At 36.8% G+C, this 16884-nt stretch overlaps 8 non-coding genes and 14 pseudogenes across 8 annotated transcripts; all 22 read right to left on the bottom strand.

Annotated features, from left to right (window-relative positions):
• Nucleotides 1-704: 704 nt before the first annotated feature.
• On the bottom strand, nt 705-823 carry LOC145649484 (5S ribosomal RNA; annotated as a pseudogene).
• A 791-nt stretch (nt 824-1614) lies between these two features.
• LOC145649483 (5S ribosomal RNA) lies at nt 1615-1733 on the bottom strand (annotated as a pseudogene).
• Nucleotides 1734-2085: 352 nt separating this feature from the next.
• On the bottom strand, nt 2086-2204 carry LOC145650345 (5S ribosomal RNA; annotated as a pseudogene).
• A 666-nt stretch (nt 2205-2870) lies between these two features.
• Nucleotides 2871-2989, bottom strand: LOC145650191 (5S ribosomal RNA; annotated as a pseudogene).
• A 352-nt stretch (nt 2990-3341) lies between these two features.
• Nucleotides 3342-3460, bottom strand: LOC145650086 (5S ribosomal RNA). The gene has a single exon (XR_014116659.1). It is a non-coding gene; the product is annotated as a 5S ribosomal RNA (ribosomal RNA).
• Nucleotides 3461-4127: 667 nt separating this feature from the next.
• On the bottom strand, nt 4128-4246 carry LOC145645846 (5S ribosomal RNA; annotated as a pseudogene).
• Nucleotides 4247-4598: 352 nt separating this feature from the next.
• Nucleotides 4599-4717, bottom strand: LOC145650077 (5S ribosomal RNA; annotated as a pseudogene).
• Nucleotides 4718-5384: 667 nt separating this feature from the next.
• On the bottom strand, nt 5385-5503 carry LOC145647614 (5S ribosomal RNA; annotated as a pseudogene).
• Nucleotides 5504-5949: 446 nt separating this feature from the next.
• Nucleotides 5950-6068, bottom strand: LOC145647909 (5S ribosomal RNA; annotated as a pseudogene).
• Nucleotides 6069-6859: 791 nt separating this feature from the next.
• On the bottom strand, nt 6860-6978 carry LOC145647613 (5S ribosomal RNA; annotated as a pseudogene).
• A 446-nt stretch (nt 6979-7424) lies between these two features.
• LOC145647042 (5S ribosomal RNA) lies at nt 7425-7543 on the bottom strand. Its single transcript, XR_014116264.1, has one exon. It is a non-coding gene; the product is annotated as a 5S ribosomal RNA (ribosomal RNA).
• Nucleotides 7544-8334: 791 nt separating this feature from the next.
• Nucleotides 8335-8453, bottom strand: LOC145643965 (5S ribosomal RNA; annotated as a pseudogene).
• Nucleotides 8454-8805: 352 nt separating this feature from the next.
• Nucleotides 8806-8924, bottom strand: LOC145650075 (5S ribosomal RNA). The gene has a single exon (XR_014116657.1). It is a non-coding gene; the product is annotated as a 5S ribosomal RNA (ribosomal RNA).
• A 1105-nt stretch (nt 8925-10029) lies between these two features.
• On the bottom strand, nt 10030-10148 carry LOC145650344 (5S ribosomal RNA; annotated as a pseudogene).
• A 446-nt stretch (nt 10149-10594) lies between these two features.
• Nucleotides 10595-10713, bottom strand: LOC145647029 (5S ribosomal RNA). Its single transcript, XR_014116262.1, has one exon. It is a non-coding gene; the product is annotated as a 5S ribosomal RNA (ribosomal RNA).
• A 791-nt stretch (nt 10714-11504) lies between these two features.
• On the bottom strand, nt 11505-11623 carry LOC145650063 (5S ribosomal RNA). Its single transcript, XR_014116656.1, has one exon. It is a non-coding gene; the product is annotated as a 5S ribosomal RNA (ribosomal RNA).
• Nucleotides 11624-12729: 1106 nt separating this feature from the next.
• LOC145647612 (5S ribosomal RNA) lies at nt 12730-12848 on the bottom strand (annotated as a pseudogene).
• A 446-nt stretch (nt 12849-13294) lies between these two features.
• LOC145647017 (5S ribosomal RNA) lies at nt 13295-13413 on the bottom strand. Its single transcript, XR_014116260.1, has one exon. It is a non-coding gene; the product is annotated as a 5S ribosomal RNA (ribosomal RNA).
• Nucleotides 13414-14205: 792 nt separating this feature from the next.
• LOC145650579 (5S ribosomal RNA) lies at nt 14206-14324 on the bottom strand (annotated as a pseudogene).
• Nucleotides 14325-14676: 352 nt separating this feature from the next.
• On the bottom strand, nt 14677-14795 carry LOC145650052 (5S ribosomal RNA). Its single transcript, XR_014116655.1, has one exon. It is a non-coding gene; the product is annotated as a 5S ribosomal RNA (ribosomal RNA).
• A 1105-nt stretch (nt 14796-15900) lies between these two features.
• LOC145643964 (5S ribosomal RNA) lies at nt 15901-16019 on the bottom strand (annotated as a pseudogene).
• A 352-nt stretch (nt 16020-16371) lies between these two features.
• Nucleotides 16372-16490, bottom strand: LOC145650041 (5S ribosomal RNA). The gene has a single exon (XR_014116654.1). It is a non-coding gene; the product is annotated as a 5S ribosomal RNA (ribosomal RNA).
• Between the last annotated feature and the right edge of the window lie 394 nt (nt 16491-16884).

Below are 16884 nucleotides of genomic sequence, written 5' to 3'. Positions count from 1 at the left end.
CAAATTTGAACATGATAGCTTGAACATAAATTAAAGGGATGCAATACAATCTTACAGCACCTGCTATTCCCTGGTACTAAAATATTTCTATTTAATCTGTACACTTCACATACAAGCTTGTCAGTTGCAGATTAAAGTAAAGTGATGCAACAAAAACTTACAGCATCTGCTATTCCCAGGTGCTAACAGATAGTTTTTTTAATTAATCACTGCATTTCACATCCTAGCATGTCATCTTGACAGTAAATTAAAGTGATGCAAGAGAAGCTTACAGCATCTCGTAGTCCAAGGTGCTAACATATAGTTTTTTGATGAATCACTGCACTTCACATTCAGGCATGTGAGTTGGAGAGTAAATGAAAGTGATGCAAAAAAAACTTACAGCATCTGCTATTCCCAGGTGCTAACAGATAGTTTAAGTTAATTATTCACTGCACTTCAAATTTGAACATGATAGCTTGAACATAAATTAAAGGGATGCAATACAATCTTACAGCACCTGCTATTCCCTGGTACTAAAATATTTCTATTTAATCTGTACACTTCACATACAAGCTTGTCAGTTGCAGATTAAAGTAAAGTGATGCAACAAAAACTTACAGCATCTGCTATTCCCAGGTGCTAACAGATAGTTTTTTTTATTAATCATTGCACTTCACATTTGAGCATGTCAGCTTGAAAGTAAATTAAAATGATGCAAGAAAAGCTTACAGCACCTGGTATACATAGGTAGGGTCCCACCTCAGTACTATCCAGGCCCAAACTTGCTTAGCTTCCAAGGTCAGATGAGATTGGGCATTCTCAAGCTGGTATGGCCGTAAGCCTTAAACAATTACTCAAATTGCCTAATCATAGCAAATATGATCAAAGACCAATCTGACAATTTTTTTTATTAATCCCTGCAATTGACATTCTAGAATGTTATCTTGAATGTAAATTAAATGATGCAATAAAAGTTTACAACATCTGGTATACGGAGGCACTAACAGACAGTTTTTTGATGAATCACTGCACTTCACATTCAGGCATGTGAGTTGGAGAGTAAATGAAAGTGATGCAAAAAAAACTTACAGCATCTGCTATTCCCAGGTGCTAACAGATAGTTTGAGTTAATCATTCACTGCACTTCAAATTTGAACATGATAGCTTGAACATAAATTAAAGGGATGCAATACAATCTTACAGCACCTGCTATTCCCTGGTACTAAAATATTTCTATTTAATCTGTACACTGCACATACAAGCTTGTCAGTTGCAGATTAAAGTAAAGTGATGCAACAAAAACTTACAGCATCTGCTATTCCCAGGTGCTAACAGATAGTTTTTTTAATTAATCACTGCATTTCACATCCTAGCATGTCATCTTGACAGTAAATTAAAGTGATGCAAGAGAAGCTTACAGCATCTCGTAGTCCAAGGTGCTAACATATAGTTTTTTGATGAATCACTGCACTTCACATTCAGGCATGTGAGTTGGAGAGTAAATGAAAGTGATGCAAAAAAAACTTATAGCATCGGCTATTCCCAGGTGCTAACAGATAGTTTTTTTTATTAATCATTGCACTTCACATTTGAGCATGTCAGCTTGAAAGTAAATTAAAATGATGCAAGAAAAGCTTACAGCACCTGGTATACATAGGTAGGGTCCCACCTCAGTACTATCCAGGCCCAAACTTGCTTAGCTTCCAAGGTCAGATGAGATTGGGCATTCTCAAGCTGGTATGGCCGTAAGCCTTAAACACTTACTCAAATTGCCTAATCATAGCAAATATGATCAAAGACCAATCTGACAATTTTTTTTATTAATCCCTGCAATTGACATTCTAGAATGTTATCTTGAATGTAAATTAAATGATTCAATAAAAGCTTACAACATCTGGTATACGGAGGCACTAACAGACAGTTTTTTGATGAATCACTGCACTTCACATTCAGGCATGTGAGTTGGAGAGTAAATGAAAGTGATGCAAAAAAAACTCACAGCATCGGCTATTCCCAGGTGCTAACAGATAGTTTTTTTTATTAATCACTGCACTTCACATTTGAGCATGTCAGCTTGAAAGTAAATTAAAGTGATGCAAGAAAAGCTTACAGCACCTGGTGTCCCTAGGTAGGGTCCCACCTCAGTACTATCCAGGACCAAACTTGCTTAGCTTCCAAGGTCAGATGAGATTGGGCGTTCTCAAGCTGGTGTGGCCGTAAGCCTTATACGCTTACTCAAATTGCCTAATCATAGCAAATATGATCAAAGACCAATCTGACAATTTTTTTTATTAATCCCTGCACTTGACATTCTAGAATGTTATCTTGAATGTAATTAAATGATGCAATAAAGGCTTACAATACGGAGCTGGTATACGGAGGCACTAATTATTCACTGCACTTCAAATTTGAACATGATAGCTTGAACATAAATTAAAGGGATGCAATACAATCTTACAGCACCTGCTATTCCCTGGTACTAAAATATTTCTATTTAATCTGTACACTTCACATACAAGCTTGTCAGTTGCAGATTAAAGTAAAGTGATGCAACAAAAACTTACAGCATCTGCTATTCCCAGGTGCTAACAGATAGTTTTTTTAATTAATCACTGCATTTCACATCCTAGCATGTCATCTTGACAGTAAATTAAAGTGATTCAAGAGAAGCTTACAGCATCTCGTAGTCCAAGGTGCTAACAGATAGTTTTTGATGAATCACTGCACTTCACATTCAGGCATGTGAGTTGGAGAGTAAATGAAAGTGATGCAAAAAAAACTTACAGCATCGGCTATTCCCAGGTGCTAACAGATAGTTTTTTTTATTAATCATTGCACTTCACATTTGAGCATGTCAGCTTGAAAGTAAATTAAAGTGATGCAAGAAAAGCTTACAGCACCTGGTATACATAGGTAGGGTCCCACCTCAGTACTATCCAGGCCCAAACTTGCTTAGCTTCCAAGATCAGAGGAGATTGGGCATTCTCAAGCTGGTATGGCTGTAAGCCTTAAACACTTACTCAAATTGCCTAATCATAGCAAATATGATCAAAGACCAATCTGACAATTTTTTTTATTAATCCCTGCAATTGACATTCTAGAATGTTATCTTGAATGTAAATTAAATGATGCAATAAAAGCTTACAACATCTGGTATACGGAGGCACTAACAGACAGTTTTTTGATGAATCACTGCACTTCACATTCAGGCATGTGAGTTGGAGAGTAAATGAAAGTGATGCAAAAAAAACTTAGAGCATCGGCTATTCCCAGGTGCTAACAGATAGTTTTTTTTATTAATCACTGCACTTCACATTTGAGCATGTCAGCTTGAAAGTAAATTAAAGTGATGCAAGAAAAGCTTACAGCACCTGGTATTCCTAGGTAGGGTCCCACCTCAGTACTATCCAGGCCCAAACTTGCTTAGCTTCCAAGGTCAGATGAGATTGGGCGTTCTCAAGCTGGTGTGGCCGTAAGCCTTATACGCTTACTCAAATTGCCTAATCATAGCAAATATGATCAAAGACCAATCTGACAATTTTTTTTATTAATCCCTGCACTTGACATTCTAGAATGTTATCTTGAATGTAATTAAATGATGCAATAAAAGCTTACAATACGGAGCTGGTATACGGAGGCACTAATTATTCACTGCACTTCAAATTTGAACATGATAGCTTGAACATAAATTAAAGGGATGCAATACAATCTTACAGCACCTGCTATTCCCTGGTACTAAAATATTTCTATTTAATCTGTACACTTCACATACAAGCTTGTCAGTTGCAGATTAAAGTAAAGTGATGCAACAAAAACTTACAGCATCTGCTATTCCCAGGTGCTAACAGATAGTTTTTTTAATTAATCACTGCATTTCACATCTTAGCATGTCATCTTGACAGTAAATTAAAGTGATGCAAGAGAAGCTTACAGCATCTCGTAGTCCAAGGTGCTAACAGACAGTTTTTTGATGATTTACTGCACTTCACATTCAGGCATGTGAGTTGGAGAGTAAATGAAAGTGATGCAAAAAAAACTTACAGCATCTGCTATTCCCAGCTGCTAACAGACAGTTTTTTTTATTAATCATTGCACATCACATTTGAGCATGTCAGCTTGAAAGTAAATTAAAGTGATGCAAGAAAAGCTTACAGCACCTTGTATACATAGGTAGGGTCCCACCTCAGTACTATCCAGGCCCAAACTTACTTAGCTTCCAAGGTCAGAGGAGATTGGGCATTCTCAAGCTGGTGTGGCCGTAAGCCTTAAACACTTACTCAAATTGCCTAATCATAGCAAATATGATCAAAGACCAATCTGACAATTTTTTTAATTAATCCCTGCAATTGACATTCTAGAATGTTATCTTGAATGTAAATTAAATGATGCAATAAAAGCTTACAACATCTGGTATACGGAGGCACTAACAGACAGTTTTTTGATGAATCACTGCACTTCACATTCAGGCAAGTGAGTTGGAGAGTAAATGAAAGTGATGCAAAAAAAACTTACAGCATCGGCTATTCCCAGGTGCTAACCGATAGTTTTTTTTATTAATCACTGCACTTCACATTTGAGCATGTCAGCTTGAAAGTAAATTAAAATGATGCAAGAAAAGCTTAAAGCACCTGGTATTCCTAGGTAGGGTCCCACCTCAGTACTATCCAGGTCCAAACTTGCTTAGCTTCCAAGGTCAGATGAGATTGGGCGTTCTCAAGCTGGTGTGGCTGTAAGCCTTATACGCTTACTCAAATTGCCTAATCATAGCAAATATGATCAAAGACCAATCTGACAATTTTTTTTATTAATCCCTGCACTTGACATTCTAGAATGTTATCTTGAATGTAATTAAATGATGCAATAAAAGCTTACAATACGGAGCTGGTATACGGAGGCACTAATTATTCACTGCACTTCAAATTTGAACATGATAGCTTGAACATAAATTAAAGGGATGCAATACAATCTTACAGCACCTGCTATTCCCTGGTACTAAAATATTTCTATTTAATCTGTACACTTCACATACAAGCTTGTCAGTTGCAGATTAAAGTAAAGTGATGCAACAAAAACTTACAGCATCTGCTATTCCCAGGTGCTAACAGATAGTTTTTTTAATTAATCACTGCATTTCACATCCTAGCATGTCATCTTGACAGTAAATTAAAGTGATGCAAGAGAAGCTTACAGCATCTCGTAGTCCAAGGTGCTAACATATAGTTTTTTGATGAATCACTGCACTTCACATTCAGGCATGTGAGTTGGAGAGTAAATGAAAGTGATGCAAAAAAAACTTACAGCATCGGGTATTCCCAGGTGCTAACAGATAGTTTTTTTTATTAATCACTGCACTTCACATTTGAGCATGTCAGCTTGAAAGTAAATTAAAGTGATGCAAGAAAAGCTTACAGCACCTGGTATTCCTAGGTAGGGTCCCACCTCAGTACTATACAGGCCCAAACTTGCTTAGCTTCCAAGGTCAGATGAGATTGGGCGTTCTCAAGCTGGTGTGGCCGTAAGCCTTATACTCTTACTCAAATTGCCTAATCATAGCAAATATCATCAAAGACCAATCTGACAATTTTTTTTATTAATCCCTGCACTTGACATTCTAGAATGTTATCTTGAATGTAATTAAATGATGCAATAAAAGCTTACAATACGGAGCTGGTATACGGAGGCACTAATTATTCACTGCACTTCAAATTTGAACATGATAGCCTGAACATAAATTAAAGGGATGCAATACAATCTTACAGCACCTGCTATTCCCTGGTACTAAAATATTTCTATTTAATCTGTACACTTCACATACAAGCTTGTCAGTTGCAGATTAAAGTAAAGTGATGCAACAAAAAATTACAGCATCTGCTATTCCCAGGTGCTAACAGATAGTTTTTTTAATTAATCACTGCATTTCACATCCTAGCATGTCATCTTGACAGTAAATTAAAGTGATGCAAGAAAAGCTTACAGCACCTGGTATTCCTAGGTAGGGTCCCACCTCAGTACTATCCAGGCCCAAACTTGCTTAGCTTCCAAGGTCAGAGGAGATTGGGCATTCTCAAGCTGGTATGGCCGTAAGCCTTAAACACTTACTCAAATTGCCTAATCATAGCAAATATGATCAAAGACCAATCTGACAATTTTTTTTATTAATCCCTGCAATTGACATTCTAGAATGTTATCTTGAATGTAAATTAAATGATGCAATAAAAGCTTACAACATCTGGTATACGGAGGCACTAACAGACAGTTTTTTGATGAATCACTGCACTTCACATTCAGGCATGTGAGTTGGAGAGTAAATGAAAGTGATGCAAAAAAAACTTACAGCATCTGCTATTCCCAGGTGCTAACAGATAGTTTGAGTTAATTATTCACTGCACTTCAAATTTGAACATGATAGCTTGAACATAAATTAAAGGGATGCAATGCAGTCTTACAGCACCTGCTATTCCCTGGTACTAAAATATTTCTATTTAATCTGTACACTTCACATACAAGCTTGTCAGTTGCAGATTAAAGTAAAGTGATGCAACAAAAACTTACAGCATCTGCTATTCCCAGGTGCTAACAGATAGTTTTTTTAATTAATCACTGCATTTCACATCTTAGCATGTCATCTTGACAGTAAATTAAAGTGATGCAAGAGAAGCTTACAGCATCTCGTAGTCCAAGGTGCTAACAGATAGTTTTTTGATGAATCACTGCACTTCACATTCAGGCATGTGAGTTGGAGAGTAAATGAAAGTGATGCAAAAAAAACTTACAGCATCGGGTATTCCCAGGTGCTAACAGATAGTTTTTTTTATTAATCACTGCACTTCACATTTGAGCATGTCAGCTTGAAAGTAAATTAAAGTGATGCAAGAAAAGCTTACAGCACCTGGTATTCCTAGGTAGGGTCCCACCTCAGTACTATACAGGCCCAAACTTGCTTAGCTTCCAAGGTCAGATGAGATTGGGCGTTCTCAAGCTGGTGTGGCCGTAAGCCTTATACTCTTACTCAAATTGCCTAATCATAGCAAATATCATCAAAGACCAATCTGACAATTTTTTTTATTAATCCCTGCAGTTGACATTCTAGAATGTTATCTTGAATGTAATTAAATGATGCAATAAAAGCTTACAATACGGAGCTGGTATACGGAGGCACTAATTATTCACTGCACTTCAAATTTGAACATGATAGCTTGAACATAAATTAAAGGGATGCAATACAATCTTACAGCACCTGCTATTCCCTGGTACTAAAATATTTCTATTTAATCTGTACACTTCACATACAAGCTGATCAGTTGCAGATTAAAGTAAAGTGATGCAACAAAACCTTACAGCATCTGCTATTCCCAGGTGCTAACAGATAGTTTTTTTAATTAATCACTGCATTTCACATCCTAGCATGTCATCTTGACAGTAAATTAAAGTGATGCAAGAAAAGCTTACAGCACCTGGTATTCCTAGGTAGGGTCCCACCTCAGTACTATCCAGGCCCAAACTTGCTTAGCTTCCAAGGTCAGATGAGATTGGGCATTCTCAAGCTGGTATGGCCGTAAGCCTTAAACACTTACTCAAATTGCCTAATCATAGCAAATATGATCAAAGACCAATGTGACAATTTTTTTTATTAATCCCTGCAATTGACATTCTAGAATGTTATCTTGAATGTAAATTAAATGATGCAATAAAAGCTTACAACATCTGGTATACGGAGGCACTAACAGACAGTTTTTTGATGAATCACTGCACTTCACATTCAGGCATGTGAGTTGGAGAGTAAATGAAAGTGATGCAAAAAAAACTTACAGCATCTGCTATTCCCAGGTGCTAACAGATAGTTTGAGTTAATTATTCACTGCACTTCAAATTTGAACATGATAGCTTGAACATAAATTAAAGGGATGCAATGCAGTCTTACAGCACCTGCTATTCCCTGGTACTAAAATATTTCTATTTAATCTGTACACTTCACATACAAGCTTGTCAGTTGCAGATTAAAGTAAAGTGATGCAACAAAAACTTACAGCATCTGCTATTCCCAGGTGCTAACAGATAGTTTTTTTAATTAATCACTGCATTTCACATCTTAGCATGTCATCTTGACAGTAAATTAAAGTGATGCAAGAGAAGCTTACAGCATCTCGTAGTCCAAGGTGCTAACAGATAGTTTTTTGATGAATCACTGCACTTCACATTCAGGCATGTGAGTTGGAGAGTAAATGAAAGTGATGCAAAAAAAACTTACAGCATCGGCTATTCCCAGGTGCTAACAGATAGTTTTTTTTATTAATCACTGCACTTCACATTTGAGCATGTCAGCTTGAAAGTAAATTAAAGTGATGCAAGAAAAGCTTACAGCACCTGGTATACATAGGTAGGGTCCCACCTCAGTACTATCCAGGCCCAAACTTGCTTAGCTTCCAAGGTCAGAGGAGATTGGGCATTCTCAAGCTGGTATGGCTGTAAGTCTTAAACACTTACTCAAATTGCCTAATCATAGCAAATATGATCAAAGACCAATCTGACAATTTTTTTTATTAATCCCTGCAATTGACATTCTAGAATGTTATCTTGAATGTAAATTAAATGATGCAATAAAAGCTTACAACATCTGGTATACGGAGGCACTAACAGACAGTTTTTTGATGAATCACTGCACTTCACATTCAGGCATGTGAGTTGGAGAGTAAATGAAAGTGATGCAAAAAAAACTTAGAGCATCGGCTATTCCCAGGTGCTAACAGATAGTTTTTTTTATTAATCACTGCACTTCACATTTGAGCATGTCAGCTTGAAAGTAAATTAAAGTGATGCAAGAAAAGCTTACAGCACCTGGTATTCCTAGGTAGGGTCCCACCTCAGTACTATCCAGGCCCAAACTTGCTTAGCTTCCAAGGTCAGATGAGATTGGGCGTTCTCAAGCTGGTGTGGCCGTAAGCCTTATACGCTTACTCAAATTGCCTAATCATAGCAAATATGATCAAAGACCAATCTGACAATTTTTTTTATTAATCCCTGCACTTGACATTCTAGAATGTTATCTTGAATGTAATTAAATGATGCAATAAAAGCTTACAATACGGAGCTGGTATACGGAGGCACTAATTATTCACTGCACTTCAAATTTGAACATGATAGCTTGAACATAAATTAAAGGGATGCAATACAATCTTACAGCACCTGCTATTCCCTGGTACTAAAATATTTCTATTTAATCTGTACACTTCACATACAAGCTTGTCAGTTGCAGATTAAAGTAAAGTGATGCAACAAAAACTTACAGCATCTGCTATTCCCAGGTGCTAACAGATAGTTTTTTTAATTAATCACTGCATTTCACATCCTAGCATGTCATCTTGACAGTAAATTAAAGTGATGCAAGAGAAGCTTACAGCATCTCGTAGTCCAAGGTGCTAACATATAGTTTTTTGATGAATCACTGCACTTCACATTCAGGCATGTGAGTTGGAGAGTAAATGAAAGTGATGCAAAAAAAACTTACAGCATCTGCTATTCCCAGGTGCTAACAGATAGTTTGAGTTAATTATTCACTGCACTTCAAATTTGAACATGATAGCTTGAACATAAATTAAAGGGATGCAATACAATCTTACAGCACCTGCTATTCCCTGGTACTAAAATATTTCTATTTAATCTGTACACTTCACATACAAGCTTGTCAGTTGCAGATTAAAGTAAAGTGATGCAACAAAAACTTACAGCATCTGCTATTCCCAGGTGCTAACAGATAGTTTTTTTAATTAATCACTGCATTTCACATCCTAGCATGTCATCTTGACAGTAAATTAAAGTGATTCAAGAGAAGCTTACAGCATCTCGTAGTCCAAGGTGCTAACAGATAGTTTTTGATGAATCACTGCACTTCACATTCAGGCATGTGAGTTGGAGAGTAAATGAAAGTGATGCAAAAAAAACTTACAGCATCGGCTATTCCCAGGTGCTAACAGATAGATTTTTTTATTAATCACTGCACTTCACATTTGAGCATGTCAGCTTGAAAGTAAATTAAAGTGATGCAAGAAAAGCTTACAGCACCTGGTGTCCCTAGGTAGGGTCCCACCTCAGTACTATCCAGGACCAAACTTGCTTAGCTTCCAAGGTCAGATGAGATTGGGCGTTCTCAAGCTGGTGTGGCCGTAAGCCTTATATGCTTACTCAAATTGCCTAATCATAGCAAATATGATCAAAGACCAATCTGACAATTTTTTTTATTAATCCCTGCACTTGACATTCTAGAATGTTATCTTGAATGTAATTAAATGATGCAATAAAGGCTTACAATACGGAGCTGGTATACGGAGGCACTAATTATTCACTGCACTTCAAATTTGAACATGATAGCTTGAACATAAATTAAAGGGATGCAATACAATCTTACAGCACCTGCTATTCCCTGGTACTAAAATATTTCTATTTAATCTGTACACTTCACATACAAGCTTGTCAGTTGCAGATTAAAGTAAAGTGATGCAACAAAAACTTACAGCATCTGCTATTCCCAGGTGCTAACAGATAGTTTTTTTAATTAATCACTGCATTTCACATCCTAGCATGTCATCTTGACAGTAAATTAAAGTGATGCAAGAAAAGCTTACAGCACCTGGTATTCCTAGGTAGGGTCCCACCTCAGTACTATCCAGGCCCAAACTTGCTTAGCTTCCAAGGTCAGATGAGATTGGGCATTCTCAAGCTGGTATGGCCGTAAGCCTTAAACACTTACTCAAATTGCCTAATCATAGCAAATATGATCAAAGACCAATGTGACAATTTTTTTTATTAATCCCTGCAATTGACATTCTAGAATGTTATCTTGAATGTAAATTAAATGATGCAATAAAAGCTTACAACATCTGGTATACGGAGGCACTAACAGACAGTTTTTTGATGAATCACTGCACTTCACATTCAGGCATGTGAGTTGGAGAGTAAATGAAAGTGATGCAAAAAAAACTTACAGCATCTGCTATTCCCAGGTGCTAACAGATAGTTTGAGTTAATTATTCACTGCACTTCAAATTTGAACATGATAGCTTGAACATAAATTAAAGGGATGCAATGCAGTCTTACAGCACCTGCTATTCCCTGGTACTAAAATATTTCTATTTAATCTGTACACTTCACATACAAGCTTGTCAGTTGCAGATTAAAGTAAAGTGATGCAACAAAAACTTACAGCATCTGCTATTCCCAGGTGCTAACAGATAGTTTTTTTAATTAATCACTGCATTTCACATCTTAGCATGTCATCTTGACAGTAAATTAAAGTGATGCAAGAGAAGCTTACAGCATCTCGTAGTCCAAGGTGCTAACAGATAGTTTTTTGATGAATCACTGCACTTCACATTCAGGCATGTGAGTTGGAGAGTAAATGAAAGTGATGCAAAAAAAACTTACAGCATCGGCTATTCCCAGGTGCTAACAGATAGATTTTTTTATTAATCACTGCACTTCACATTTGAGCATGTCAGCTTGAAAGTAAATTAAAGTGATGCAAGAAAAGCTTACAGCACCTGGTATTCCTAGGTAGGGTCCCACCTCAGTACTATCCAGGCCCAAACTTGCTTAGCTTCCAAGGTCAGATGAGATTGGGCGTTCTCAAGCTGGTGTGGCCGTAAGCCTTATACGCTTACTCAAATTGCCTAATCATAGCAAATATGATCAAAGACCAATCTGACAATTTTTTTTATTAATCCCTGCACTTGACATTCTAGAATGTTATCTTGAATGTAATTAAATGATGCAATAAAAGCTTACAATACGGAGCTGGTATACGGAGGCACTAATTATTCACTGCACTTCAAATTTGAACATGATAGCTTGAACATAAATTAAAGGGATGCAATACAATCTTACAGCACCTGCTATTCCCTGGTACTAAAATATTTCTATTTAATCTGTACACTTCACATACAAGCTTGTCAGTTGCAGATTAAAGTAAAGTGATGCAACAAAAACTTACAGCATCTGCTATTCCCAGGTGCTAACAGATAGTTTTTTTAATTAATCACTGCATTTCACATCCTAGCATGTCATCTTGACAGTAAATTAAAGTGATGCAAGAGAAGCTTACAGCATCTCGTAGTCCAAGGTGCTAACATATAGTTTTTTGATGAATCACTGCACTTCACATTCAGGCATGTGAGTTGGAGAGTAAATGAAAGTGATGCAAAAAAAACTTACAGCATCTGCTATTCCCAGGTGCTAACAGCTAGTTTGAGTTAATTATTCACTGCACTTCAAATTTGAACATGATAGCTTGAACATAAATTAAAGGGATGCAATGCAATCTTACAGCACCTGCTATTCCCTGGTACTAAAATATTTCTATTTAATCTGTACACTTCACATACAAGCTTGTCAGTTGCAGATTAAAGTAAAGTGATGCAACAAAAACTTACAGCATCTGCTATTCCCAGGTGCTAACAGATAGTTTTTTTAATTAATCACTGCATTTCACATCTTAGCATGTCATCTTGACAGTAAATTAAAGTGATGCAAGAGAAGCTTACAGCATCTCGTAGTCCAAGGTGCTAACAGATAGTTTTTTGATGAATCACTGCACTTCACATTCAGGCATGTGAGTTGGAGAGTAAATGAAAGTGATGCAAAAAAAACTTACAGCATCGGCTATTCCCAGGTGCTAACAGATAGTTTTTTTTATTAATCACTGCACTTCACATTTGAGCATGTCAGCTTGAAAGTAAATTAAAGTGATGCAAGAAAAGCTTACAGCACCTGGTATTCCTAGGTAGGGTCCCACCTCAGTACTATACAGGCCCAAACTTGCTTAGCTTCCAAGGTCAGATGAGATTGGGCGTTCTCAAGCTGGTGTGGCCGTAAGCCTTATACTCTTACTCAACTTGCCTAATCATAGCAAATATGATCAAAGACCAATCTGACAATTTTTTTTATTAATCCCTGCACTTGACATTCTAGAATGTTATCTTGAATGTAATTAAATGATGCAATAAAAGCTTACAATACGGAGCTGGTATACGGAGGCACTAATTATTCACTGCACTTCAAATTTGAACATGATAGCCTGAACATAAATTAAAGGGATGCAATACAATCTTACAGCACCTGCTATTCCCTGGTACTAAAATATTTCTATTTAATCTGTACACTTCACATACAAGCTTGTCAGTTGCAGATTAAAGTAAAGTGATGCAACAAAAACTTACAGCATCTGCTATTCCCAGGTGCTAACAGATAGTTTTTTTAATTAATCACTGCATTTCGCATCCTAGCATGTCATCTTGACAGTAAATTAAAGTGATGCAAGAAAAGCTTACAGCACCTGGTATTCCTAGGTAGGGTCCCACCTCAGTACTATCCAGGCCCAAACTTGCTTAGCTTCCAAGGTCAGATGAGATTGGGCATTCTCAAGCTGGTATGGCCGTAAGCCTTAAACACTTACTCAAATTGCCTAATCATAGCAAATATGATCAAAGACCAATCTGACAATTTTTTTTATTAATCCCTGCAATTGACATTCTAGAATGTTATCTTGAATGTAAATTAAATGATGCAATAAAAGCTTACAACATCTGGTATACGGAGGCACTAACAGACAGTTTTTTGATGAATCACTGCACTTCACATTCAGGCATGTGAGTTGGAGAGTAAATGAAAGTGATGCAAAAAAAACTTACAGCATCTGCTATTCCCAGGTGCTAACAGATAGTTTGAGTTAATTATTCACTGCACTTCAAATTTGAACATGATAGCTTGAACATAAATTAAAGGGATGCAATGCAGTCTTACAGCACCTGCTATTCCCTGGTACTAAAATATTTCTATTTAATCTGTACACTTCACATACAAGCTTGTCAGTTGCAGATTAAAGTAAAGTGATGCAACAAAAACTTACAGCATCTGCTATTCCCAGGTGCTAACAGATAGTTTTTTTTAATTAATCACTGCATTTCACATCTTAGCATGTCATCTTGACAGTAAATTAAAGTGATGCAAGAGAAGCTTACAGCATCTCGTAGTCCAAGGTGCTAACAGATAGTTTTTTGATGAATCACTGCACTTCACATTCAGGCATGTGAGTTGGAGAGTAAATGAAAGTGATGCAAAAAAAACTTACAGCATCGGCTATTCCCAGGTGCTAACAGATAGATTTTTTTATTAATCACTGCACTTCACATTTGAGCATTTCAGCTTGAAAGTAAATTAAAGTGATGCAAGAAAAGCTTACAGCACCTGGTATACATAGGTAGGGTCCCACCTCAGTACTATCCAGGCCCAAACTTGCTTAGCTTCCAAGGTCAGAGGAGATTGGGCATTCTCAAGCTGGTATGGCTGTAAGCCTTAAACACTTAGTCAAATTGCCTAATCATAGCAAATATGATCAAAGACCAATCTGACAATTTTTTTTATTAATCCCTGCAATTGACATTCTAGAATGTTATCTTGAATGTAAATTAAATGATGCAATAAAAGCTTACAACATCTGGTATACGGAGGCACTAACAGACAGTTTTTTGATGAATCACTGCACTTCACATTCAGGCATGTGAGTTGGAGAGTAAATGAAAGTGATGCAAAAAAAACTTAGAGCATCGGCTATTCCCAGGTGCTAACAGATAGTTTTTTTTATTAATCACTGCACTTCACATTTGAGCATGTCAGCTTGAAAGTAAATTAAAGTGATGCAAGAAAAGCTTACAGCACCTGGTATTCCTAGGTAGGGTCCCACCTCAGTACTATCCAGGCCCAAACTTGCTTAGCTTCCAAGGTCAGATGAGATTGGGCGTTCTCAAGCTGGTGTGGCCGTAAGCCTTATACGCTTACTCAAATTGCCTAATCATAGCAAATATGATCAAAGACCAATCTGACAATTTTTTTTATTAATCCCTGCACTTGACATTCTAGAATGTTATCTTGAATGTAATTAAATGATGCAATAAAAGCTTACAATACGGAGCTGGTATACGGAGGCACTAATTATTCACTGCACTTCAAATTTGAACATGATAGCTTGAACATAAATTAAAGGGATGCAATACAATCTTACAGCACCTGCTATTCCCTGGTACTAAAATATTTCTATTTAATCTGTACACTTCACATACAAGCTTGTCAGTTGCAGATTAAAGTAAAGTGATGCAACAAAAACTTACAGCATCTGCTATTCCCAGGTGCTAACAGATAGTTTTTTTAATTAATCACTGCATTTCACATCCTAGCATGTCATCTTGACAGTAAATTAAAGTGATGCAAGAGAAGCTTACAGCATCTCGTAGTCCAAGGTGCTAACATATAGTTTTTTGATGAATCACTGCACTTCACATTCAGGCATGTGAGTTGGAGAGTAAATGAAAGTGATGCAAAAAAAACTTACAGCATCTGCTATTCCCAGGTGCTAACAGATAGTTTGAGTTAATTATTCACTGCACTTCAAATTTGAACATGATAGCTTGAACATAAATTAAAGGGATGCAATACAATCTTACAGCACCTGCTATTCCCTGGTACTAAAATATTTCTATTTAATCTGTACACTTCACATACAAGCTTGTCAGTTGCAGATTAAAGTAAAGTGATGCAACAAAAACTTACAGCATCTGCTATTCCCAGGTGCTAACAGATAGTTTTTTTAATTAATCACTGCATTTCACATCCTAGCATGTCATCTTGACAGTAAATTAAAGTGATTCAAGAGAAGCTTACAGCATCTCGTAGTCCAAGGTGCTAACAGATAGTTTTTGATGAATCACTGCACTTCACATTCAGGCATGTGAGTTGGAGAGTAAATGAAAGTGATGCAAAAAAAACTTACAGCATCGGCTATTCCCAGGTGCTAACAGATAGTTTTTTTTATTAATCACTGCACTTCACATTTGAGCATGTCAGCTTGAAAGTAAATTAAAGTGATGCAAGAAAAGCTTACAGCACCTGGTATACATAGGTAGGGTCCCACCTCAGTACTATCCAGGCCCAAACTTGCTTAGCTTCCAAGGTCAGAGGAGATTGGGCATTCTCAAGCTGGTATGGCTGTAAGTCTTAAACACTTACTCAAATTGCCTAATCATAGCAAATATGATCAAAGACCAATCTGACAATTTTTTTTATTAATCCCTGCAATTGACATTCTAGAATGTTATCTTGAATGTAAATTAAATGATGCAATAAAAGCTTACAACATCTGGTATACGGAGGCACTAACAGACAGTTTTTTGATGAATCACTGCACTTCACATTCAGGCATGTGAGTTGGAGAGTAAATGAAAGTGATGCAAAAAAAACTTAGAGCATCGGCTATTCCCAGGTGCTAACAGATAGTTTTTTTTATTAATCACTGCACTTCACATTTGAGCATGTCAGCTTGAAAGTAAATTAAAGTGATGCAAGAAAAGCTTACAGCACCTGGTATTCCTAGGTAGGGTCCCACCTCAGTACTATCCAGGCCCAAACTTGCTTAGCTTCCAAGGTCAGATGAGATTGGGCGTTCTCAAGCTGGTGTGGCCGTAAGCCTTATACGCTTACTCAAATTGCCTAATCATAGCAAATATGATCAAAGACCAATCTGACAATTTTTTTTATTAATCCCTGCACTTGACATTCTAGAATGTTATCTTGAATGTAATTAAATGATGCAATAAAAGCTTACAATACGGAGCTGGTATACGGAGGCACTAATTATTCACTGCACTTCAAATTTGAACATGATAGCTTGAACATAAATTAAAGGGATGCAATACAATCTTACAGCACCTGCTATTCCCTGGTACTAAAATATTTCTATTTAATCTGTACACTTCACATACAAGCTTGTCAGTTGCAGATTAAAGTAAAGTGATGCAACAAAAACTTACAGCATCTGCTATTCCCAGGTGCTAACAGATAGTTTTTTTAATTAATCACTGC

Source organism: Electrophorus electricus, chromosome 13 (assembly GCF_041902795.1).
Source record: "Electrophorus electricus isolate QZ-2024a chromosome 13, ASM4190279v1, whole genome shotgun sequence".
In the NCBI taxonomy this organism is placed as follows: domain Eukaryota; kingdom Metazoa; phylum Chordata; class Actinopteri; order Gymnotiformes; family Gymnotidae; genus Electrophorus; species Electrophorus electricus.
The sequence above is the reverse complement of the archived record's forward strand: the minus strand, read 5'-3'. Positions and strand labels throughout refer to the sequence as shown.